This window comes from Ursus americanus, chromosome 16 (genome assembly GCF_024610735.1).
Source record: "Ursus americanus isolate L20-20 chromosome 16, mUrsAme1.1.p, whole genome shotgun sequence".
NCBI lineage: Eukaryota > Metazoa > Chordata > Mammalia > Carnivora > Ursidae > Ursus > Ursus americanus.
In genome coordinates, this window is record NC_142142.1 from 10,652,521 (window position 1) to 10,680,250 (window position 27,730).

A 27,730-nucleotide genomic window follows, 5' to 3' on the forward strand; every position below is an offset into this window, starting at 1 on the left:
GCAGTGACGTTTTAAAAGTACTATAAAACAGGGGCGCCTGGGTGGCACAGTCAGTTAAGCATCCAACTCTTGACTTTGGCTCAGGTCATGATCTCAGGGTCATGAGATGGAGCCCAGCATCAGGCTCCATGTTCAATGCAGAGTCTGCTTGGGTTTCTCTCTCCCTCTCCCTCTTCACTTCCCACCACCCCTCAAATAAATAAACAAATCTTTTTTAAAAAGGTACTATAAAACAATACTGTCAACTTAGAATTCTATACTCAGTAAATATATCCTTCAAATTAAAGGCTAAATACAAGTCATTTCAGACCATCAAACTGAGAAAATGCATCCCAGTAGACCTATACTAAGGGAAATACTAAAGGCAGACTAAAAATAAACATAGCACAGAAATATGGAAATATTTGCAGGAAGGAAAAAAGACAATAGAAGGGGCAATTGTGTGGGATGCCTGGTGGCTTGGTCAGTTAAGAGTCTGCCTTCAGCTCAGGTCATGGTCCCAGGGTCCTGGGATCGAGTCCCACATTGGGTTCCTTGCTCAGCAGGGAGCCTGCTGCTCCCTCTGCCTGCTGCTCCCCCTGCTTGTGCTCTCTCTCTGACAAATAAATAAACAAAATCTTTAACCAAAAAAAAAAAAAAAAAAAGAAAAGAAAAAGAAAAAAAGGGTAAGTATGAGTTTATCTAAATTAATTTTGACTATAAAACAAATGGTAGGGTCATAAAATATGAAATACATATACATAAAATATATATGGAATTATAATGCGTGACTAACACAAAAGTTGGGAAGTGGAAATGAAGTTAAAGTATTCCAAGATCCTAGCATTGTCTGGAAAAGGGTAAAGATACTGCTTTATAGTAGACTACTAAATCAAGGATGCATGTCATAATCTCGTAACCACTAAAAGAATTGTTGGGTACAAGCAAAAAATTAAAAGAGGGTATAAATAGAAAAAAATTTTTTAATACTTTATCAATCCAAAACAAGGCAAGAAAAGAAAGGAAAATGAACATTAAACAAGTGGGGCAAATAGTAAATTTGTACTTATGAACCAAACTTGTTCTGCACTTACATTAAATGTAAATGTTATTAATATACTATTTAAAAATAAAGATTATCGGGCTGAATATGAAACTACACTTATCCTGCTTGCAAGAGATACCTCAAATATAAGGATACAGAAATATTGAAAATATAAGAGTGAAAAAGATATATTATGCAAATATCCATATGAGAGCTAAGATAACTACACTAATATCAGACAAAATGAAGTTTAAGGCAATTTTTAAAAACAGGGTATTTTATTTTAATGCTGTCAGTTATACACACACACACACGCACACACACCTAAAAGCATGACTTCAAATATATAGACAAAAATTCATGGAATTACAAGGAAATCACAATCATAGCAGAGGACTTTATTTTTTATTTTTTAAAGATTTTATTTATTTATTTGACAGAGAGAGAGACAGCCAGCGAGAGAGGGAACACAAGCAGGGGGAGTGGGAGAGGAAGAAGCAGGCTCCCAGTGGAGGAGCCTGATGGGGGCTCGATCCCAGAACCCTGGGATCACGCCATGAGCCGAATGCAGATGCTTAACGACTGTGCCACCCAGGTGCCCACATAGCAGAGGACTTTAAATTTTTTTACTAGTATTAGAAAAAACAGATAAATCAGAATCTAAAAGACTTGAACAGTGCAATGAAGTAGACCTGAGTTACGGGTAAAGATTATTGCACCAACAGCTATAGAATATACATTCTTTTTCTTTTTTTCATTATTATTATGTTCAGTTAGCCAACATATAGTACATCATTAGTTTTTGATGTAGTATTCAATGGTTCCTTATTTGCGTATAACACCAAGTACATCCTTTTTTAAGTATGTGTGAGATATTTACCAAAATTGATTATGCTGGGCCTCAACAAATTTCAAGAGATTGAAGTAATTTACAGTATGTTTACTGCTCACAGTGGAATTTAGGAGAGATCAATAATGAAATCCCCAAATGTGTAGGTATTAAACCATGGACTTCTGTAAAATCTATAGGTCAAAGAAGAAACTATAAAGGAAGTTTGCAATTATTTTGAACTAAATGATAAGAGAATATAGTATATGAAAGCTTATAAGGTGCAGCTTAATCTGTGCCCAGAGGGAAATTGATTTCCTTAAATGCTTGTATTAGAAAAAAAGAAAGATTACGAATCATTCATCTAATCTCCTTTTGAAGCCCCTAGAGAAAGAAGAGTTCATTAAACCCTAAGAAATTAGAAGGAAGGAAGGAAAGGTAAGAGCAGAAATTAGATGGACAACTGAACAATGGGAAAAAAAATGCAGGCAAAACTTCTAGCCTTTGGGATGCCTGGGTGGCTCAGTCGGTTAAGCATCTGCCTTCGGCTCAGGTCATGATCCCAGGGTCCTGGGATTGAGTTCCGCATTGGGCTCCTTGTTCAGCAGGGAGCCTGCTTCTTCCTCTGCCTGACACCCCCCCTGCTTATGCACACACTCTCTCTCTGGCATATAAATAAATAAAATCTTTATTTTAAGAAGGAAAAAGTTCTGGCCTTTGAAACAACTAGAAAATGGATAAGCCCTTAGCAGGACTAACTTAGAAAGAGGAGACAGGCAAAACAACTAGTATAAGTAAAGAAAAAAAAAAAAAAAGACGTTGCTACAGATACATAGACATTAAAAGATAAAATCTTAGGAACAACATTATATTCAAATGCAGTTGGCTACATTTCTAGAAAAACACAACTTTCCAAAACTGATATGTGAATGATGGAGTTTAGAAAACACTGCACTTGGCTGAAGGGGAGTGGATATAGATGATTCTAGGTCAGTTATTCTCAACACTGGCTGCACATTATTGTCATCTGGGGAGCCTTTAAAAATGAGCTCCTGACCCCCAGATTCCTGGCCTCTTCCCCAGAAATTCTGATTCAGTTAACAGGGCCCAGACATGAGGTTGTTTTTTTTTTTTTTTTTAAAGCTCCTGAAGTGATTTTAATGTGCAGTCAGGTGTGAGAACCGCTGTTCTAGATTGGGAGAATATTGTGTTCATGGGAATGAAGAAATGAAACATCCTCCACCATATTTAGGAAACTGCAAGAGGAGAGGCAGAAAAGGTAGGCACCAAATGAAAGAATTTAGTACTGTATCTGGTAGGACAGCGACCCTCAGCTTGTAAATAGAGGGCAGGGGGCACATGTGTAGTTTAAATCAGTGCCTTTTAAAACCATTGATTCATTGATAGCCGAAGTATTATTTTCAGTTTCAGAAACATATAAAGAGATCCTGAAACGTATTATGTTTGACAAAAGGGGACGTAGGTGTGTTTTGTTTTCTCTTTTTAAAAAATTGATGTGAAATTCACACAAGATTAACTTTTTTAAAGTGTACAGTTCAGTGGCATTTGGTATATTTGCAGTGTTGTGCAACCACCGCCTCTGTCTAGTTCCAAAACACATCATGACCCCAAAAGAAAACCCTGTACTCATTAAGCAGTCACTCCCTATTCTTCCCCCACCCAATCCCCCCCTTCCCCCAGCCCCCGGGAGTGACCCATCTGCTTTCTGTCTCTGTAGCTTTACCTATTCTGGATATTCCATATAAATGGAATCTAGAACATGTGACCTTTTGTTTAAGGTTTCTTTCACTTAGCCTGTGTTTTCAGGGGGTATCCATGTTGTAGCATAATCATTATTTCATTCACTTTTATGGCCGAATAATATTCCATTGAATGTAGATACCACATTTTTTCCATCCATTTATCTGTTGATAGACATTTGGGTTATTTCTACCTCCGGCAGTTGTGAATAGTGCCGCTATGAACATTCATGTACAAGTATTTGAGTACCCATTTTCAGTTCTTTTGAGTATACATCTTGGAGTAGAATTGCTGGGTCGTATGGTAGTTCTATGGTAAACTCTTTGAGGAACCACCAGATTGTTTTCTACAGCTTTACATTTCCTGGTGTGAAGTGGAATATCATTGTAATTTTCATTTGTATTTCCGTGATGACTAATGATGTTGAGCATCTTTTTGTGTCCTTGCTGCCATTTGTTTATCTTCTTTGGAGAAATATCTGTTCAAGTCTTCTGCCTGTTTTTTAATTGGATCATTCTTTTTTTTATTGTTGAGCAGTAAGACTTTTTTATGTATTCTGGATACCAGATCCTTATCAGATATATCAGTGGTAAATATTTTCTTCCCATTCTCTGGGTGGTTGTTACAGTTTAAGGCCTAAAACTAAGGTTTCCACTATTTGTGGAAAGAAACCAATCACATCTTCCCACAGGGACGAGTCAGCACTGCCTCCTTTTAATACAAAAAAGTCTGTCTCCCACGGATCCGGGTTGTTTGCTATCTTCCTGTGTGTAACCCCCATGTAACCTTGCATGGCATGTAGTGTCCTCCTGCCCTGGGCTATGAGTATATGTGACTAATAAGCTGCTCTCAGTCTCATCTGTCATTCATTGATTCTCTCTACTGTTTTTTTATTCTCTATTTTATCTCCACTCAAATCTATTATTTCCCTCTTTCTGCTAGCTTTGGGTTTTGTTTTCCGTTTCTTTAGATGTAGAGTTAGGTTATTGATATAAAACTTTCTTTTTTTTTTTGAAGATTTTTATTTACTTATTTGGGAGAGAGAAAGTGCCTGTGCACGAGCTGGGGGAAAGGCTGGGGGGGGGGGGCGGACAAGCAGATTCCTCACTGACCGCAAAGCCTGACATGGGACTCAATCCCACGATCCCTGAGATAATGACCTGAACAGAAACCAAGAGTCAGGTGCCCAACCGACTGAGCCACTCAGGCACCCCAAGATCTTTCTTTTTTAATGTCAGTATTTAATTCTGTAAATTCCCACATCCTATTAATTTAGTATGTTGTGTTTTAATTTTCATTCATCTCAAAGTACTAATTCCTTTGTGATTTCTTTATTGACTCATTGGTTGTTTAAGGGAGTTTAGTTTTCACATATATATGAATTTTCTAGTTTTCCTTCAATTATTGATATCTAGTTGCATTCCATTGTGATGGAGAAAATAATTTGTACGATTTCAGTATTTTAACATTTTTATGACTGTTTTGTGGCCTAACATATGATCTGTCTTAGAGAATGTTCCACATGCATTTGAGAAGAATGTGTATTCTACTGTTGTTAGATGCAGTATCCTATATATATAGACCTAACAGATGTTAGGTCTAGTTGGTTTTATAGTATTGTCAGGTCCTCTGTATCTTCACTGATCTTCTGTCTAGATATTTTATCCATTATTGAAAGTGTAGTATTAAATAAACTCTTGAACTGTTATTGTAGGACTGTCTCTTTATTTCTGCCAATATTTGCTTCATATATTTTGGGGCTCTTTTGTTTGGTGCTTCTATTTTTAGTTGTTATTTCTTGATGAATTAACCCTTTCATTGAATTTTTTTACTTTTTTTTTAAAAAAAGATTTTATTTATTTGAGAAAGAGAGAAAGTGTGGAGGGGGGCAGAGGGAAAGGGACAACCAGACCAGACTCCCTGCTGAGGAGAGAGCCTGCGTGGAGCTCTCGATCCCAGGACTCCCACATCAGGATCACCACCTGAACAAAAGGCAGATGCTTAACCAACTGAGCCACCCCGGCGCCCCAACCTTTTTTGCTTGTTGTAACAATTTTGACCTAAAGATTGTTTTGTCTGCTATTAGTATAGCCACCCCAATTTTCCTTTGGTTACTATATGCATGGAACATCTTTTCCATCTTTTCACTTTGAACATATTTGTATGTTTGGATCTAAAATGAATCTCTTATAAACAGCATATAGTTGGATCATGTTTTTTTAATCTATTCTGCAAATCTCTGCCTTTTGATTGGAGAGTTTAATCTCTTTACATTTAATATAATTATTTGTATGGAAGGACTATTTGTTTTCATTTTGCTATTTGTTTTCTGTATTTCTTGTACCTTTTTGTGCTTTATTTTTTCCATTACTGCCCCCCCTTTCTTTGATTCAGCACACATTTTTTATTTGGTATACCGTTTTCTTTTTAGTATGTTTTAAAGATATTTTCTTATTCATTACCCTTGGGATTACAATTAATATCCTATATTTGTAACAGTCCAGTTTGAATTGATAACAACTTAGCTTTAATAGTATATCAAACTCTGCCCCTCTGTATCTCCTGCCTTCCACCTTACGTTGTTATTGTCAGAAATTACATCTTTATACACTGTGTGCCTGTAATACTGTCTTTTTCATTCACCTATGCAGTTACCTTTACTGGAGAGCTCTGTTTTTTTGTACAGCTTTGAGTTTGTCTGGTGTCCTTTCATTTCAACATGAAGCCTTCACTTCTTGCTTTTCGTAAGCCTAGCAGTCAGCCAGAGGTGAAAACCTAGGGCCTTCTCAGGTCTTTTCTGAGTATGCATCCTATTCTGGGCATGTAGGTAACTTTTATCTTCCCCAGTATATATGGGCACTTTTGAAAACACTAACTTTTCAAAGAAACTCTACCCAACTTTACCTCCCAGACTTTAGACAGTCTTTTGTATGTCTCAGCCTTGATCTTCTGTACAAGCAGGCTGTGGGATTTGTTTGCCTTATATCTTGAACAATGTCTTCTGCTTTTCACCTCTGAGTGAGTAGTTTTGACTACACAAAACCAAGGCAAGCACCTTGCATTAGTACTTCCAAATAGCCCCTGGACACATTAGGACAGATAGGCATAAATAGTTTTAGAATAAAGTGTGCTTGGCTCCCTTATGCACTGGGGATCAAGGCCTCACAGTGGCAGGCTGCTTTCTTCAAGATCAGTGCGGAGTTGGGGAGGGAGTTAAGGAGAGTGTGAGTAGAAATTCTGTGAAGCTTTCCCCTTGATTTGAGTTTCCTTTTTTGTGATTCAGTGTTCAGCCTGTTGTATACCCTTTTTTTAAAATTTAATTTTATTTATTTTTTTAAATATTTTTTTATTATGTTAGTCACCATACAGTACATCCCTGGTATACTCTTGACTTCTTCTAGAGTTTTAGTAAAGTTGATTCTAACAGTTTTTGCTATTTAAAAAAAAAATGTTTCTGTGGAGGGACAAGTGTTCAGATCTACCTCCTCCCGTATTTTTGCTGCAATCATTCCATTTGTTTAATGATGAAAAACATTACTTATAAGGGATGAAGGGACCCATGATTTTAATTAAGCATGACCACATAAGATCACCTTATAGTTTTGAGAATGGTCACCCCTCCAAACATTCCCTGGCTTCCATATTAAACAAATTAAATATCTCTAGGTTTTTATCAGATTTGTACCTGATGATCAGACTTAAAATATTAGGTATGTCGGGGCGCCTGGGTGGCACAGCAGTTAAGCGTCTGCCTTCGGCTCAGGGTGTGATCCCGGCGTTATGGGATCGAGCCCCACATCAGGCTCCTCTGCTGGGAGCCTGCTTCTTCCTCTCCCACTCCCCCTGCTTGTGTTCCCTCTCTCGCTGGCTGTCTCTGTCTCTGTCGAATAAATAAATAAAATCTTTAAAAAAAAATATTAGGTATGTAGGAAAAGCAGTTTGGGAGCTTGAAAGAAGGGTGTCCCTCAAAATGATACTCTCACTCCAGATCAGCTGCACACTTTTACTTTGTGAAGGAGCAGCTTAACATGTGGGCAACTCCAAAGAGTATGCCCCAGTGTGAGTAGTAGCAATAATTTGTTTATCAATTAATTTATTTTCCTAACTAGTTTGGGAAGTCCAGCTAGGTTCAGGTGACCGTGTTACCTGTTTCTTTGGCAACCGCGAGAAACACAGGAATTGCATTTTTGTGAACTAATTTTTGCACTTCCCCTCTATCTTCCCCCTTTACAAACCGTCTATTGTATTTTATTGATTTTAATAACAATATTTTTGACATTTTGATATAGCTAAAAATGAGGTAAATCTTACAATTAATGGCATGCCATATTATGATTGAGAGCATTTATCTTAGTGGTACATAAATTAATGATGCAGTTCACAAGTGATGCTGTCTCAGATTTTATAAACTATCAAATATTTTAGGTGGTTTTATGCAATTTAGTAAAGTACTTTGTATCCTTTTTGGAACAACATAGATGTACAAATAGGTATCTAAATGAAAGTAAATTTATCGATTGTTTTTGTTGATTGAATCGATCTCTCAGTTATTCTTAGCCTGGATCACTGAAAGAGCAGATTAGACCTTGTTTTCTTTTCTCCTGAGTGTGTCAGTGTTGATGTAAACCTTTCCAGGTTATTAGATGGAATCAGGTCTTCATGGGAGATGGAAAATAGGAATTGAATGACTCATCGGGTACATTATACTTGTAATCGTCCTAGGAATCCTCAACCTCTGCCCTCTCTGATTATCTGCCTCATCTGGTTATTGGCACATGAGATAGTAGAGTTCAGAGCCCTATTTAGCCAGTTTTGCTGTGCAGGTGGGTGGAGACTAGTTATTTCCTTTGTCTGGCCTTTTTGAAACACAGGTTTGGACTGATGCCTTGACTAAACCATTACTTGTGCACCTGCACACTGTAAAGGGAAACTCTGAAATCTGTGCTGCATTCATTTTGAGGCTCAGACCACAAAACACGAAGGAATGTAACCACCAGAGTCCAGCCACAATGTTCTTTTACCCTTTATTTCTTCTTTCACTGAAGACTGAAAAGTAGGTTTTAAAGTGATTTTTGAAATGAAATGTATTAGTCATTGTTATTGTGCTACTTAACTGTCTGCTAGATGATACATTCCGGGTGGATTACTGAAACAATCGTTGAGCTAGGACATAGCTGGTTAGGGCATATGACTTTTTCAAGCCCTCAAAAAGTGTCTTAAGGTTTTTGTTTTATTCTCAGAAGGAATGGTATAATTGGCAGGTACTTTTGAAACTTCCTGACCTCTCCAGGACAAGGCTTTTACAAATCTCTAAAAGATGGTTAACTATTTTTCTCTAATGGAATCATTGGAACCTAGAGACATGTTAATGCTGCTTTTCCTATTTCCTTGATTGTTTTGTTCTTATGTTTATGCCTATGGAAGATCTTGACTAAATCCTAAGAGTTGCCTTTTTTACCTGGCAGATTCTGAGTTCTTTTAGAGACAGAAATTTTAGAGTATAAAGAAAGTGTGATGTGTTCAAAAACAGGTAATACTGGGCCCAGATCATAGTCATTGCATGTGGATCTGATGCGCATGAGAGAAGGAATGGTCTGTTTTAATGATCTCACACCTTTTCTGTGACTGAATGCATAAGGCAGTCATATATACTTATATATAAGGAGACTGGCCAGACAGGTGCCAGTCCTGTGACTGGAGTCTTTTATTTTTCTTGCGGTCACCATGGCATGTCTATATGTTTATGGAGCTCCCCCTTCAACATAACTAGATTGCATTTTGCCAGGAAGGAGGAGACAGGAATTTTCAGAGTGGCCATGAGCTGGCAATTCCCTATTTCTGTATTCCTTCAGCCTACTTTTTGGCGTGGCAACACTGACTTGTTGAATAAATGAATGAGAATTTTTCTAATGGCATCTCCTTGAAGCAATTAGGATACCATGAACATTGCTTGCAAAGAAGGAAATTCTCTATAGGAATAGTGACCGGCACCTGGGTTTTCGTTGTTATAAAACTTATATTAAAAGCCTAAATGTTTTCAGACTGCTGTACTTCTGACTCTTCATTTCTATTATTACCTGCTTCAGGCATACTTAACCACCTGCTGACACATCTTATATTAAGAATTATAGACTTCTTCCTATAAGAATCCTCAGCCTCTGTGTGTTAATCAAGCTGTTTTAATGCAGACCGTTCAGAAATGGGTTGCTGTTTTCACTAAATTAGCATCTGTTTGCTTTCATAGCATCCAATTGAATCTGATGGCTTCCTTCCAGAAGTGGAGATTTTCACATCACGCTTAGGCTTCGGTGCTGTGGCTTTAATTTTCAACTCTTCTACTGTTTATCCTATAATTAGAAATTCTTTATAACCTTTCATCTTCATTTTATTATAGGTTGTTGCTCAGATGCTGGCATTTAGAACACTCAGTACCCTAGATCTCAGACCTTTAAATTGAGCAATGAATGCGATGACTTGAGGCAGGTTGGGTGGACCAAATACTTCGGTGTTTTTTGGTTTTTTTGTGTGTTTTTAAATTTCTTTCTCACTGTATAACTTAAAAGTATAATCAAACAAATATTTTTCAAGGTGACTGATATTACTGAAATGAATGAAATTATTCTTTCAGATTTTCCACTTGATTACAGGAATATGACCTAGGATGAAAAATCTCTGTTGGTGTGAAAACTTTCCCAAACGCCTATAGTCTAACTCCATTATAACTACCTAAGGGAACACCATGAAACGAACAGAAATGAAGATGGAAAAAAAAATGTTTATGTCCATGCAGAATTACAGATTTATTGTGTTTTAGAACCAGAATATTATTAGATCATATGAGTTGACCCTTCAGTTCGCACATGGAGAAACAGGTTGAGAGATGAAGCGAGGTCATGTATCAAGTTAACTAAGCATTCACTTCAGTATGGCCCACGAGGAAGGCAAGCCCAGAAGATGGTATGCCAACTGTAAGTGTAGTACTTTTAAGTAAACACTTGGGAGATGAAAGAAGTGTGTTTATCAAGAAGGGGCTGTATATGTGACTGAAATACTGCTTTTCCTGATTTAGGGAAATCTCTTTGATGGAAATGCCATGATGTGAATTCCTGTATGTGAAGTCACTGTTAAGTTCTCATGGAAGATATTAATCATTTAAATCCCATTTATCAGTTGGTTCGCTTGACATTTGTTTTTTCTCTAAAAGGTACAATGCAAAATGCCTCCCTTTCCTTCTCTCTCCTGCCTCAATTTATTTAAATTTGGTAGGGGTTGTTTTCGTTTTTTATTTCGAATTATTTAAGGCTTTGGAATTACATGGGCTTCACCTCTTATCACTGAGCAGCTATGGAAATGTCCTCTCTGCGTCTTGGTTTGCCTAATATAATACCTCCGCCACTAGTTTATTATAAGGATTAAATGAAGCACGGTGCTTGGCACATAGAAGACGCTCAGTAAAATCTGCGGCTACTATGATGTACATTGAGCTTTGCAACAGGACTTCCAGGCAGCCATGCAATTTTTTATTAAACGTAGATGCTAAAAGGAAAGGTGGGCATAAAGAAAGGTTAAGGGAAATTGAAAATGCAACCTGGTGGCATGGCACTAGGTTTTCTTTTATCACGATGCCACGAGGTACATCATTTTTTTCAGTCAGTGGTGTCAGTGCAAAGGACTAATGAGGTTTCCCAGAGTGCAGGGGGAAAAAAACTTCCAGGTCTGAAGACTTGGCTCTTTGACTTCAACTATGGAGGGAGGTTAGTGCCTATTATCCACTAATGAGTCAAGCAAGTGCCTGTATCTTAGAAGCTATCAGTTCAGTGAGTGCTGAAGGAAAATAGAGCATGTTCAAACAAATTGGTTCCCAGCCTGGCCTGCTACTTACTTTTTTGGTCTTATCCTCGTTCCCTCTGAGTTTATAAACAATGCTTCAGTCTAACTGTTGGTTTCCAGATATATTACATTATTTTTCACCTTGATACTCTTTGTGCTATTCTGCTTATCTGGAGTGCCTGGAATTGTTATACATTAAACCCTTCTCTATTTATCTAAAACTTTTCTCATAAACTCTTTCTTGATTTCCCATAGTTTGGTGTACTTTCCTAGCCTGCCTTAATCCTATGAGCAGTTCTCTCTGAGTAGTATCTCAGAATGAAGTAAGTTTATGTATACTCTTTTCATTTAACAACAATGCAGTGATACAAGTCCTGTGCTAGAGAATTATCTGTCCTCTTCTTATCCAGAATATTTTCAGTGTAGAAACTGCATCTTACTTGGCATCAAACATGCTCCATTGCCTTGCAGAGAGCCTTGTATTGTGCAGACACTCAATAAATAGTTCTTGAATTGAATTAGGAGAGCAAAAGGGATGTTCAGTTTTTGCAAATGCTATTAGGTAATCTGACACTCCACACCCGTAGGCCCGTAGTTTTAACTCTAGATGCTCTGGCCAGGACAATCATTATTTCATATGGTCCCTTAGGACCATGGCAAGCTATTAACTTCAGTGCCTGTTGTAATCCAAGGCACAGGCAGCAGTGCTGATGGGGTTGTGTTCAGGAGTGAGAGCAAAAAGCATGTTTTAAAATGAGGAATCCCCGTGGAAATTTAAGCAGGAGCAATCAACAAAATAAAAATGCAGAAGGTGGTTGCTGGGTAAGACAGGAAATGAACACCTTGTGAAGATTAGGCATTCCGTTGAGAGAAGGGAAGTGTGGGAAATGAGTCCAAAGTAATTGTGCAGCTATTTCATTGCTGACACTTGGAAGCATATTGTTGTGTGTGTTGTTTTTAATGAAGTGTGCTTTTATAGTGCTGATGTTATTATCTGGATGAGGAAGTCTTCTCTAGTATTATTGTCATCTCAGCTTTCTGCAACCAACTAAATTAAAATACAGTAATGTAATGGGACAGCGGGATAAAAAAGAAAACCAGATGACTCTGACATGTGACCCCAACTTGAACTTAGTGCTTTTCTGGTTTGCAGTATACTCAAATCAGAATAGAGGTTCAGCATAATGCTTGTCAGGGTTGGTGGAGGAAGATAATATATTTAGTTAATAGTGGACTATGTCATGGTGTCATAGGGTAAGGATTGTTACATTATGAGAATATGTGAAATCAGTGTTTTTCTCAACAGAGCGTCAGGGAGCTCTCCAGGTAGTCCATGGATTGGCTTTTTGGAGTCTGTCAATTTGTATCATATGACAGTATAGACGCTTTGGGTTCTAATATGAATTAATCATTTACCGTAGTAAATAAGACTTTATTTTGTTGGTGTTACATTGAAAATAACACAGTTCTTTTCTTTAGTTCTTACATGTTTGATTTTTTGGTACGCAAATAATGAGGGATATGGGGATGACTGTATCAAGCCAGAGTTTGGAGTAGGTGATTTGTGGACTCTTGTTTTTCTGAAGAAACAAATGCATGGAAAGAATAAGAAAATTATTTTTAGGTAGATATGAACTTATTTTAACTTCCCAAAGCATCATATGATAATAGTTCTTCAGACAATTTTCTCTCTCTTTTTTTTTTAAGCTTTATTTAATTATTTGAGAGGGAGAGAGAAAGATATTGAGCACAAGCAGGGGGAGGGGCAGAGGGAGAAAGAGAAGCGGGAAGCAGACTCCCTCCTCAGCAGGGAGCCTGATGCGGGACTCCACCCCAAGACCCTGAGATCCTGACCTGAGCCGAAACCAAGAGTCGGAGGCTTAACCAACTGAGCCACCCAGGTGCCCTTCTTTAGACAATTTTCTAAGGATAACATTTATGTCCTGGATAGTAGTATCAATATAAAACAAATTTATGTCATTCTTTCAACCAGAGATTTCTATTTACTGTCATATTTTCAGACCTTTCCCCTATGATAATTTATAACTCATAAGATCATCAAACATAACTTCTGAATCAGATTAAATGATCAATTGGTTTTCATAGTGTTTTTCTCTAATTCCTTGAAGTGAAAAAATTAATATGAGAGTTAGCTCATATATAGTTAATTCACAAGAGAGTTAAATTATAAAAGGGTTACATCACAACAGTCAAACCATGTATTGAGGACTAGTCCATTATCGGTTACTGCTCAAGATGTCGGCGTTAGGTAAAATCATTCACTGCTGAGGTAGTATCAGGAATGGACAGTAAGTGGGCAGGCAGTCGGACATAGCATGATAAGGGCCATGTTGGAGGTCAGAATGGGGTTGAGTTGGGGGTGGCCAGCAAAGTCATGCATGAGGAGATGGCCTCTAAACATCAGAGCTTCTGAGTGTAGAAGAAGATTGAGAGACGTTGCAGCTAAGGGTAGATGCAGCAGAACGACACACACACTGACACAAAAGAAGTATTACAGCTGTCCATTGACCGAAGCTTCCAGTGTCTTACCTAGCCTCGTAAGTGACTTCACACTTGAAGTTGCTCAGAAGTTTTCTTTAGGCATACATAAAAGAAGGAAAAGTTTATATTTCAATCTTTAGTCTATGTAAAAATAAAAATGACTCTCAAAGTTGATTAGTTATAAGTTGTTAATATCAATAGACATTTATTCAAGGCAAGTAATACACCTTTATAAAGTGTTTTGGATCACAGATTGGTTATGATAAATATATGACTAATTTGACTTAAACGTATATTCACTTTTGTATGTATTAACAGGGACAAACCATATTAGTATTTAAATAATAAAAATTGTGTATTCTAAACTTAGGAAAGGAGAAATCATGGCCTTCCCATTTCAGTCTTTTGAAAGAACTTTGGCATTAAACACACCTTGAGTCAGTTTATTTCACCTCACCATCCTCAGCATAGTCATCTGAAAGTGAAGATAGTGGCTGTAGAGAAATGTGAGGAGTGAAAGAATTTATATAAAATTATCATTGCATGTTGGTCATTCAGTAAATATTTGTACCCTGAATAAATGCACACAGTAGTCACAGCATTGATTTTTTTCCCCATCTACCTGAACTTTTTGATCTTTTTGATCATTCCAGTAGAAATGAAAAACTGGAGAAGTCCTTAGTTTTCAATTTGGAAAGGTCTCTTAAATAAATCACAGAAATACACAGACTATATTATGAGAAATCCATAAATTTGTTTTTCATTAAAAAAAGTGTTTAAAACAAACGAAAGCAAACACAAAAATGAAAGAGCAAGCTACATATAGAAGATATTTTCTAGCACATAGATTAACCAAGGGTCCGTATCTAGAATATATAAGTAAGACCTTTATATTATCAATAAGAAAAGGAGCAATAACCCAACAGAAATATAGACCTAGTGTGTAAAGAAGCTGTTACAGAAGAACGAGCCCTAAATTAGTCTAATAACATATGAAAAGGTACTCAGCTCAGGAAAGTGCAAATTTACACCAGAAGAGATACAACCTGGCAAAAATAGAATGTCTGTTTTAGTACCTAATTTGGTGAACATTTAAAGGAAAAGGAGTGCTCATCCTTTGTGAAAATTTCAGTTTGTCTATTTGAGAGGATAATTTGATAATACAGTTCAATCTGTACAAATCTTTCCCAGCAACCTCAGTCCTGGTTATATGCTAGATTCCTGAGTAGCTTTTTTATGTATGTGGTCTACAAATGTTTATTGTATCTCTATTACGATAGAATAGATTATCTCTTGGTTACCTCCTTCTGTATTAAAATTATTCACAATTATATAACTAGCATTTAATTTTCTTAAAGTGCATCTCTCCTTTTGTACTGTTCCTTTCAGAATCTCTATTACTATAAAACATTCTTTTCTTTTCTTTCACAACCACTTCCTTTAAGCCTGGAATTCATGTTTCTTCGTATTTAGCTTCTTTCTTTCTCATTACGGACACAGGGTTGATGTGGGTGGTTAATTTTTTCTTATAATTCATATCATTTCTATATGCCAGTTCTTGACTGGTTTTAAATTTATAGCAGTAGTTCTCCCTATTGCATTTAGAGCAAATATTGATGTTAATAATGCCTAGAATTTTGAGTGCTACTCATTTATATTATTGGAAACCTTTTTTAAAGACTTACAAAAGAATTAATTTTTCCCATGCTGCTTGTTAGTAACTCTCATTAATGTAAATGATGGCTCCCAGGTTCATGGTGTGGAGAGTCTAGTGATGAAATCCTAGAAGTGTTAACTGTAGTAAGTTCTAGAAATTTACTGCTCTAAGTTAATTAAACACACCAATAAGCAACTGAAGCATTTTATTATTTTAATTTGTATAAATATAGGGTTGGTAAGCTAATGAGAAGTGGCAGGTCTCTTGGAGTTTGATTGACACCTGTACTAAAACTCTTTTAAATGTGTAGATGACGCATGAATTTATTGAGACAACTTATGTTGTAAGATATTCCATACAGGAAATACTTGTTTTTGAGTGTGCGGTAGCATAATTTTGTCATTCCGGCTTAAAAAAATTACTTACTAGAGGAAAAACTTTTTAGAAGCAGCCTCCTAATATTGAATTTGCTAAATATTGTTCTGAGTGAGAGAGACAGAATTTATTTTATTATTTTCTGGTTTAGGTATGAATTGTTGATTCTGCTTAAATCACAAAATGGGAGACTCATAAGTTGGTTGAAAAGCAATTTAGCCGGTATTTTCCCTCGGATTTTTGGGGGAAATGATAGGTAGTATTCCATTCAAAGAGAATCCTCAAAGAGAATAAGAAGTTTCCCCTTCCCACTTTGTATCATTTTGGGGGGAGTCTACCTGTCTTTTTAGTATGCAATTTGGAATAAACACTTAACTCAGTTTTGTACTGTTAAGTGCAAATTCAAAATCAAGCCTCATGGTATCAGAATTTTAAGTGCACAAATGAACCTACTCACCTATTTATCCATCAGATGTTTGGTAAGTATGTAACGTGTGGCAGACATTGTTCTAAGTCTTTGGAATACAGTATGAGCAACATCCACAATTATAACAAACTTTTTTTTTCTCTTTAAACGATTAGTTTAAAATCAGTCCCACAAATAGTACTAAGTATCTGCCATATGAATAGACTTTATGCTAGATGGTTTTACAGAACAGATACAGACTAAGAAAGTGACCATATTATCTAAATTTATTAGTTAATTCAAGAAATAACAAAAACTACCTTGTTTCTTGCGTTTATCAGTATCACTTCTTTCTTTATCTGGTATGCCCTTGTCTTGTGAACACATTGTGGGGTTAATTAGGCATCCCCTTGGGAGAGCAAGAAAGACAATTCAGTCTGAGCAAAGAAAGATATGGCTGGTTAGGGTGGTTTGGGAACAGTCTCAACACCAATTTTATTGTTAAAAGTAAAGGGCTGATTATTGACTAGAAAGTTCTTTATAGTTTTGGGACCAACTCAAAAGTTACTTTGCTCAGGATATCTATTTTAGTTTTTTGGCTTTTCAAGTGAAAATAACATTATGCTTAAATGATCCAGTGCTTAGTCCCAGCAAAAATATGCTAGCATCAGTACCTATTTGTTTGACAAGATTAATTCAGAGGGACACTAAATAGTGTTTATCTGTTCAAACTTAGCAACGCAATAAAAGGTTATTTACAAATATTAAATTAGAAATACCATGATTTATTTTCACGAGTTTCACACATGGGTGTGCCTGAGTGTACACATGTATAGACATCGAGCAATATCAGAAAATATTTAAAAAAACAAGGATTCCTAGAATCATTATGTTCACCAGATATCTTCTGAGTAAAATATTCCTCTTTATTGTGTTCCAAACATTCTAACTCCTAGTAGATACTAAAAATCACATCATCATAAATACACTTATGGACTGCCCAATCTACTGTCCGTCAAGGAGTAGTATACTTACTAAAGGTTAAATTGTTTATGACTTCAATTGACTCTTTTTCCATTCTAATCTTTTATAAAACATCCTGGGAATAGAAAATCCAGAGGGGAAATTCAAGGACTTAGGTGGGAAAGAAGCCAAAAAATAGAATGCACACCTTTGGAAATAGAAATAATAATTTGGAGGGGAAAAAAAAAAGGCTTTTAAATATATTCAGAATTATCAAAGATAAGGGAGGAAATAGCATCCATAAAACAAGAATGGGGGGGGCTTATGAAACAGAAATAGGCAATTGTGGCTCAAAAAAAGTAGATTTTTTGGAAGGTCATATTGGAAAGGAAAAGCCTCTTTCTTAAAAACCAAAACAAAACTCATAAGATATATAGTAGACTGGACCTACTTAAGGAGGGAATTTGTGAACAATGAAATTGGAATGAAAACATCATCCAGAATGTAGCACAGAGAGACAAATATATGAAACAGTACTTAAAGGGTATAGAGGACGATTGAGGTGTTAACATATATCTAATAGGAATTCTAGGAGTAGAGATTAGAGGGAATGGCAAGGAAGAAATACTGTTTTTTAAATGGTTAAGGAAAAAAAATACAGAGAGAAGACTTATGACAACAAAAAAGGGAGACGAATACAGTAAAGACTGAAAAATCATATAACGTACTTTGAACAACTTTTGAAAGTTAGGTAGAATGAATTTTTTTTTTAAGAAATATAACAAACTTAATTCAAAAAGAAATGGGAAAATGGAGTAAGATTTTGTTTACAGGGCCCCTGGGTGGCTCAGTCAGTTAAGCATCTGCCTTCTGCTCAGGTCATGATCCCAGGGTCCTGGGATCCAGCCCCACATCAGGCTCCTGCTCAGCAGGGAGCCTGCTTCTCCCCCTGCCTCTTCCCTCTGCTTGTGCTCTCTCTGTCTCTCAAATAAGTAAATAAAATCTTAAAAAAAAAAAAAAAGGATTTTGTTTCCAGAATATGGTAGAATAGATATCTAGACCAATACTGAAAATGTAGGATTAAAAAAAATTCTTAAATGTATTTATTAGTTAACAAGGAAATAAAGAATACTTGGGCCTGGGGCACTGGCTGCTCAGTTGTTTGCAAATGTGGGTAGAGCATGCAGCTCTTGATCTCTGGGTCATGACTTCAAGCCCCACATTGAGTGTAGAGCCTATGGGAAAAAAAATACTTAGACTAAAAACTGAGTGAAAGCAAGAACTTTAGGGAGATAGGGTAAGCAATGAAGCAAGCTTTGCCTTGAAGGCATTTAATAAACTAAATTTGAATTTGATAAAAGAACCTAATCAGGACAATATGAAAAACAAAACTGATAAACTCATTTATGGACCTAAGTAAAAATACAAAATAAAATGTGTGTAAGCTGAATCTAGCAATTCAGGAGTCAGTGGCTCAACGTTTAAAAAGCCTTCCACATGATTCACAAACAAATGTCATATGGTTATTTCAATAAATGCAGAAAAAGCATTCAATAAATTTAATACTTACTTAGAAAAGGAGTATAGGTTTTGATTAGGAGCATAGCTGTGGAATTAGGTGGCATGAGTCTGAATTCAGATTCTTACTTATTGTATGTAGTAGACAGAAATTGAAACAGTACTCAAGATTTGCACTGTCCTGGTATACGTGCTCTGTAGAATTTCTTCCCCAGCCTAGCCAGCATCTTGATTTCAGACTTGTTAGACCTTGAGCAGAGAACCCGTCCACACTGTACCTGGATTTCTGACCTCCAGAAACTATGAGCTAATAAATGGGTGTTGGTCTAATCTATTAAATTTATTGTGTTTTTTTAAGCAGTAATAAAAAATGATTACATCATGTGACCTTGGATGCGTTACTTGATTTCCCTGTGCTTTATTGTCTGTAAAATGGAAATGATAATAACAGCACCCACTTCAAGGGGTATCTGTGTGGATTAAATGAGTCAGTATATGTAAAATAAATGTGGTCTGTGGTAAAGCCTCAAATGTCCTCAAATAGTACTAGTTATTAAAACTCTTGGTAAACTAGAAACAGGAAAGAATTTTCTTAAAATGCTGAAGAATGGTTGTCAGATCTATAGCAAGCGCTAGGCAGAATGGTGAAACTATTCCCATTAAAGTCAGAGCAGAAAAAGATGCCAGTTATTATCTTTACGATAAAACATTGTGCCTGAGGTCTTGGTGTATCTTATTATATGGAGAAAAGAGATGAGGTACAAGTATTTGAAGTAAAGGGACAAAATTGTCTTGTGCAGGTGTGAATGTTACATAGAAAATGTGAGGGAATCTGCAAACTATTAGAATTAGAAAACCTAGGGGCGCCTGGGTGGCGCAGTCGTTAAGCGTCTGCCTTCGGCCCAGGGCGTGATCCCAGCGTTCTGGGGTCGAGCCCTGCATCAGGCTCCTCCGCTGGGAGCCTGCTTCTTCCTCTCCCACTCCCCCTGCTTGTGTTCCCTCTCTCTCTGGCTGCCTCTCTCTGTCAAATAAATAAATAAAATCTTTAAAAAAAAAAAAACAAGAAAGAAAGAAAAAGAAGAAAGAAGGAGAAAGAAAGAAAGAAAGAAAGAAAGAAAGAAAGAAAGAAAGAAAGAAAGAAAGAAAGAAAGAAAGAAAGGGCTAGCACATTTGTTGGATATAAGATCAAAATGAAAATCGAGTAGATTCTATATACCAGCAATAACCAAATAGGAAATGAGCACAATATAATTACCTAGTAATATATTTAATAAAAAGTGTGAAAGATCTTTATCATTAAAAAACAGAACACATAAAAATGATAATAAAGCACATAAAAGATCCAAATAAATGGATGAACATACGTACATGCCTGGTTTACCTATACCTTATGCTACTCTGATTTGTTATAGCACTGTTTGTAATATTTTTCTTTAAAGTTGATTTTGAATTTGAAATAATCTCTTTATAGTGTATCATAAGTCTATTTTCTCCCATATGCTATTATCAGATACTGTCTGCCAATAACCAGATAGAAAAGTTCGGTCTCATAATGGCTAACCAAAAGTTTGTGCAAATGACAATGCCAGATCTGCGGCAAAGAAATAGAAATACATTACGTGGATTTAAAAATGCAGTTTTAAAATGGAAATAGAAAACCATAACAATCAGTAGGCAAACAGGGATTAGTGGAAGTTATCTGACGTTAAGAAGGAAGTCGTAGGGTGGGGGAGGGGTGAAATGGGTGATGGAGATTAAAGAGTACACTTACAGTGATGAGCACTGAGTAATGTACAGAATTGTAAAATCATAGTATACACCTAAAACTGGTATAACACTGTATAGTCATTATACTGGAATTAAAAATTAATATTAAAATGTTTTTAATTTTAAAAGAAGATCATATACATTACTGTAACCCTAGGAAGATCGAGGAGCACTTACAAGGAAATATATCAGAAATTAGTTTGTCTAAAAATGAATAGGATACTCAAATTGGGAGGGGGGATTTGGGAGTTTTGTCCAGAAAATCATGGAAGAACCCCTTCTTGCTGTCAGGATTCAGTAAAAAGTTTCCATTTATAAATTAGTGAGTGAAAAATTTAGCACAAAAATAGCAAACGGAAGAAAGGAAGGAAGGAAGGAATCAGTCTAGACTATATAAAGAATATTTTGGTTCAATAGTTAAAAAGAAACAGCTCAGTTGAAAAATTGTGAAAGGATGTTTCATCAGTCAGATTTCAGTTAGGAAAGCAGAATCACTGAGTGTTTGGTATAAGGGATTTATTTATAGGAATAAGATATTACACAGTTGTGAGAGAAGCTGAAAAAGGGTCCGAAAGGGGGAGTTGGAGGATTAGAGAAAAGTCACTGACTGGTCCTTCAGAAGTTCAGCGCAGGTGGGCGACTCAGGCCAGGAAGTGGAAAGCAAGATCTGTCCAGCTGCTCAGTGGAAGCCCAAAGGAGAACAGGTGGAGACATCTATGGAAGACTGTTGACACTGCATCTGGTAGTGGGCTTGGAGTCGTGATTTGTCGGCAAGGCCAGCGGTTGGGAGCAAAACCTAGATGCAGAACAGAAGCACAAAGACCAGACGGATCTGTAGGCAGCCTTATGTCTGCCTCTTTCTCTGTCTAATCACTGTTAACTTCAGAGTATAATGGCCGCTGCTCCACTTCTGTCTTCCAGACCTCATGCAACTTTATCTTTTGTTCATCTCTAGCCTGGATCCATACGGGCAATGGTATTCTGGGAAGGAAATAGTTCCAGCTTAGCCAAGTGAACACAGTAAAAACCCGCCAACAGATATGAATAGGCCCTATACTTTATTCTAGGAATATAAAGATTAATAAGAACAATAGACAATAGTAATTACTCTGAAAATTACAGTAGCTTTTGCTACGTTTCAGGTACTGCTATTATCTATGTATCTTACAGCAGTTGTCAAAGCCATCACAAAAGCAGTATGAGATTAATGCTGTTATCATCTCCCATATATTGATGTGTAGACTGAGTCACAGGTAGGTCAGGAAATTTACTTCCAAGGCTACACATTGTCCTTTAGGATTGACAGCAGCAATGTTTTGGCAGAATCTAATAAAATGGGGACATACTTAGAGACTGTACATACTTACTAGAGAAACTTGCTCACAGGATGGCATATAAAGATAATGTGATAATAATAAATTTATCATTTGTACTAATGAATAAATAGAAAAAATTAAACAGCCTACGTCTCTCATCAGTAGTGAGTGGAGAAATCAAATTTGGAATATATGTAAGATGGAATACTAATTAGGACTTCAAAGGAATGCATTAGATACATAGATATATTGGCAAAAATAGTTCTTAAAAAACAACATTGAGGGGAAGAAGTAAGTTACAGAGTGATTGCATGGCTCATTATTATATAAACATTTGAATTTTAAAAGTATAAAAAGTGATCTACACAGATGTTCACCAAATTTATAAAGCTAGTGACTTGTGGGAGATGCTACAGCAAATGCAGTGGCTTGTCTACCCACAGCCATTCTTGGCTTCCTGTTTATCAGCAAAGCTCCATTTCGTTACTCTTTCTCTTCATTTACTATATGGAAGGTGGGCCCCAGAGACTAAACCACGACTGGCTTTTTACCAACCATGATATTCCCATTCCACTCATCAGTGATTGGTTTTGACACAAAATCTATTACAATTCTGGCCAGTTTTAAAGGGTCTTTCTGGGAGTGGTTTTATGCACTAAGACAAACATGGCTAGGGTGTTAATAATATTCTATTTATCTCAGAACTGGTTTCATGGGAGCATTAATTCTGTGAAAATTCAGTGGTTTTGAACTTATCTATATATTGTACATTAATGAAAAATTTAGATGCCATATATATATATATATATATATATATATATATATATATATATATATGACAATGGCAAATGGCAGAGGAGAAAAGTTCATCATCATCTACTAGACGTTGTTTCCAGAAATGAGACCTGAATGTGTATACAGTAACCATTTTATGACCATGAATGGGTCTAAGCCAATTTTCTAAGGATGGCAGCAGGATAGAAAGATGGGAAAACCTGAGTCCTGGATAAAGTCATCAGGTTCCTGAGTTAGCCAATTTTGGAGCTAGTCTGTCACCATTCTTCTTATTAAAATCAGTTGATTTGAGTTTTCTGTCACTTAAAGTTGAAAGCATCCTAACTGTTGTCAAAGATGGGGAAGTAGTTTGGGTGGGGAACAAAGGAGGCTCACTTTATTTGCAATATTTTATTTATTTTAATTGAAAAATGCAAAAATAATATCAATTGTCAGGCCTAGGTAGTGGATATATAGGTATTTCCTTGTTCTTCTAGAATTTAAAAAAATCTTGGGGCTCCTGGCTGGCTTCAGTTGGTGAAGTGTCCAGCTCTTGATTTCAGCTCAGGTCATGATCTCAGGGTCTGGAGATGGAGCCCTGCATTGGGCTCCTCTCAGCAGGGAGTCTGCTTATCCTCTCCCTCTCCCTCTCCCTCTCCCCTCTCCCTCTCCCTCTCCCCTCTCCCCTCTCCCTCTCCCTCTCCCTCTCCCTCTCCCTCTCCCTCTCCCTCTCCCTCTCCCTCTCCCTCTCCCTCTCCCTCTCCCTCTCCCTCTCCCTCTCCACCACACACACACACACATACACACACACACTTTCTGTCTCTCTGTCTCTCTCTCTTTCTGAGATAAATAAATCTTAAAAAAAAAAAATCTTTAAAAATAGGGGCACCTGGGTGGCTGGGTCACTTAAGCATCAGACTCTTGATTTCAGCTCAGGTCATGATCTCAGGGTCATGGGATGGAGGCCCGCGTCTGGCTCTGTGCTCAGTGTGGAGTTGACTTCTCCCTCTCTCTGCTCCTCCTCCCCTACTCCCACCCTGCTTGTGCACGCATGCTCGTGCTCTCTCTCTCTCTCAAATAAATAAATAAATAAATAAATAAATAAATAAATAAAACTTTAAAAAAAATCTTTAAAAATAAAAAGAAAGGTGACAGATGAATTGTATAAACATCAGGAACAAAGATGTGGGAATGGTTATTGTAAGTTGAGAAACAGCTGGGAAATACTTTTTAGCAAATGCATCAAGAACCAATTTGTATTCATTTAATAAATACTCACTGGGCTTTTACTGTGTAAGCAACTGTGACATTCAGCTTGGGACTTACATTTGAAATCATATGGTTTGGGGTTTTTTGGGTTTTTTTTTGGTTTTTGTAGAGAGCATCTTAATATATTGGTACACGTCTTCAGTGTTCTGTAGGATAACTTCCTATATTCTACACTAAAGTCTACATTTTATTTAAAGTCTATATTTTAAATTAGATCACTTCCAACATTATATCCAAATTTGGTGAAAAACCTACATAACCATATTTTGCATAATTTTAAAAACACGTCTGTCCCCATCATTTGGCTAAGTAAAATTCATAAAACCAATCTTATTCTTACCTCTGGTTGGAGAGTGATCAGAACTCTGACCCCTAAATTGTATAATTTTTTCTTGGGATAGTAATTGTGTGCGATTCTTAAATTATGACATATATGTGTATCTGGTTCTAGAATGTAATAACTTAAAGAAAACCAATTGCAGTTGAAAGTGTAGGCATACCTCAGAGATATTGTCGGTTCGGTTCCAGACCACTGCAACAAAGCAAATACCGTAATAAAGCAAGTGAAATGAATTTTTTGGCTTCCCAGTGCATATAAAAGTTATATTTACACTACTGTAGGCTATTAATTGTGCAGTAGCATTATGTCTTAAAAATAACAATTAAAAAACTTTATTGCTAAAAATGCTAACCATCATCTGAGCTTTCAGCAATTTGCAATCACCAATGACACATCACCATAACAAATATAGTAATAATGAAAAGGTTTGAAATATTGTAAGAATTACCAAAATGTGACACAGAGACACAAAGTGAGCAAATGCTGTTGGGAAAAATGGTACCAACAGACTTGCTCAACATAGCATTGCCACAAACCTTTAATTTGGGAGAAAAAAAAAGCAGTGTCTGCGAAGTGCAGTAAAGCAAAAACGCAGTAAAGTGAGGTGTGTATGTATCAACCTTGATGTAAGACCTGAGTTAGCTCTCCTCCTCACTCTAATTTTGGTCAGGTCTCTCTCCAAGCTTCAATCTGGGGCAAGAGTATCAGTTTGGAGTTTGTCTGCATGTAATGGAAACCTCAAATTAACAATGACTTAGACATATAAAATTTTATTATTGCACATAAAAATCCAGAGATCAGTAATCCAACGCTGGAATGGCAGTCCCATAAAATCTTCAGAAAATCCCAGGTCCTTGAAGCTCTCTGCTCTGCCATCCCTAACGCGTGGCCCTCATCGTACCAAGATGGTTGTTGGAGTGTCAGTCATTATTCAACCATCAGGAAAATGAGCACTCTTTCTTCCCGTAAGGACATTCACATTCTCCAGCCTCCACAAGAGACTGAGAAATCTGTTTCTTCTGAGTGCAAGGAGGCTAGAGAGGTGTGTACAGAAAAGGAACAGAGAAAACGGAGTGTGGGAACTCATCCAAGAGATAATGTAAGAAAAGTTCCAATAATTGAAAGACTTGATTTCAGATTACAAGAGCCCACTGAGTGCCCAGCACTGTGATATTTTAAAATGCTAGAGGTAAAGTGAAGATCTCAGAAGCTTGCAAAGGGAGATAAATACATACAAAGGAATAGGAATTACAGTGTCTTAACTGCTCAAAGGTGGCACTGAAAACTACAAAGCAGTGGGACATGCCCTCAAGGTACTGTGGGAGAGTTATTCCTATGACCTGGATTTATATATCTGTCAGACCATCAATCAAATGTAAGACTAGAAAAAAGACTGTTCAGACATGAAAGTCCTTAACCTACCTCTGTGCCTTTCCTAGGGAACTCCTGGAAGATGTGCTGTATTAATAATACAAGGGAATAAAGCAAGTAAAAGGAAAACATCATTCAAGGAAAAGTAGGGATCTCGGGATGATGGTGAAGGGAATTTGTAGGTCAGCTTTTCAACTGGTCCAGTGAGCAGGAGGACTAAGGACTCTAAGAGAGAGTTGAAACGGATAGAGTATCCGATGTATTTAACTATATCAAGAGGGAATTTTCATGGCTTACAGGGAGTCAGGGACTGAATTAGTGAGAGGTATACATTGATAAATTTAGCAAATGAACAAACTAGGTAGTTATTAACTCTGGGAAGAACCAAGTTTAAAAGAAGGAAGATATAAATATTGTACATTATGTAGCTTAGCTCAAAATACTAATTATGTGCTTTTGATGCTATAATGTTACATATTGATTTAACCAAAAATTGTAGTGTTGACCCTGTTGAGAGAATGGGAGGAAGGGGAAATATGGGTGTTTGGGGATGAGATGGGGGAGCAACGTGTAAGAGAGCTAAATCCTCATCTTCCCCAGCAGGTTGTCAATAGATTATTTTTTAAACCATAGAACTAGGAAACAGGAATATAGGATATTAATTAGATATATGTAGGGTAAATACCAAGGGGAAAAAGCAGCTTACAGTGTTGAGAATAATTGGCTCTGGGTTCTAGGAATTGAGATAGAGTTAAGGTATTAGCTAATAAGCGTGCAAACTGATGTTTTTACGGTCAGGTTTGTAGAGAAATTTGACTTTTTAAACCATGTATAAATATTATTTTAATAAAAATAACATTAATTTCCACGTGCTTCATTTATGCAAAATCCTTTTATTTGTAAACCAATTTAATACAATTCAGTGAACATTTATTCAGTGCCTGTTAGATTATTGTACGAGAGAGACATGTAAATATGTGATTGTAAAACAAAGTTCCCAAATGATGCATAAATACTGATAAATCTTATGGAAGCACCATCAGTTCTGATTTGGGAGTTGGGAAAACCTAGAGCAGATAGAGGTTTTGCATTGGGCCTCAAAGGATGAGAAGAATTTGAATGGGAGATTAAATGCCAGCTGTGGCCAGTGTTGTCAGGTCCCACCATGACTGGAAAAGTAAATGTGTATAGGAAAGAAGTCTGGTAGAGCTGTGGGAGGCTGTGTTGACTTCTCTGCCTTTCCTAGACATTTCTATTAGTCATTTTTTCCTGAGGATTTACTCCTCCCTGCCCTATCACCCAGACACTCTTAATTTTAGTATTGACTTTACCATGCCGGGTTAGGTGGTGGCTCTCTCTCTGCTGGCATCCCGCCTCTTAAACTTTTGGTCTGATTTAGAGAAGGATAAGGGAAGGGAAAAGAAAATCTTGCTTTTACCTGGCTGGATGTAGATTCCTGAATGTAAAGATACGAACTCTCTTCCCTGACCTCACAGGCAGCTAGATATGGCCGTTAACCTTTTTTGAGGTCCTGAGATGAAACAATCACTTTTGCAGTTCAGGCATAATTCTTAGAACCCTCGAGAGTAATAGAGGACATATCTAATTGTTTGCAAAGAAATGTAATAATTTCATAACTGTAAAATAATTGATTCCTTTTATTTGTAAAAGGTGCTCTTCAGAAGTAATTGGGCAACTAAGTGTGTGTGTGTGCGTGTGTGTGTGTGTGTGTGTGTGTGTGTAACCTCCAAATTTAGCTTTTTGTGCTCTGGATTTGTTATATATTGTTGGGTCCATAAGAGGAAAGGCTGACTTAGAACTAAATAGCAGAGCTAAACCATATGTTTTATACCAAATTAGAAACAGGTGAAGGTAGTTAAATCCGGCAAGCGCTTACAAAAGCTTTAGACTCAAGTTTGTATTAAAGGCAGGTGGTTATATGTACAATAAAAAGCAGTCACCAGCACACCAGCTTATTGATACATATGTGATTGATCTTTTTGGATAAAAACAAGGAGGAGTTAATAA

General features: G+C 36.8%; 1 protein-coding gene across 3 annotated transcripts in view; it reads left to right on the forward strand.

Annotated features, from left to right (window-relative positions):
• UVRAG (UV radiation resistance associated) overlaps positions 1 to 27,730 on the forward strand; it is a 295,144-nt gene that overhangs the window by 176,574 nt on the left and 90,840 nt on the right. The gene's annotated exons all lie outside the window — the stretch shown is intronic.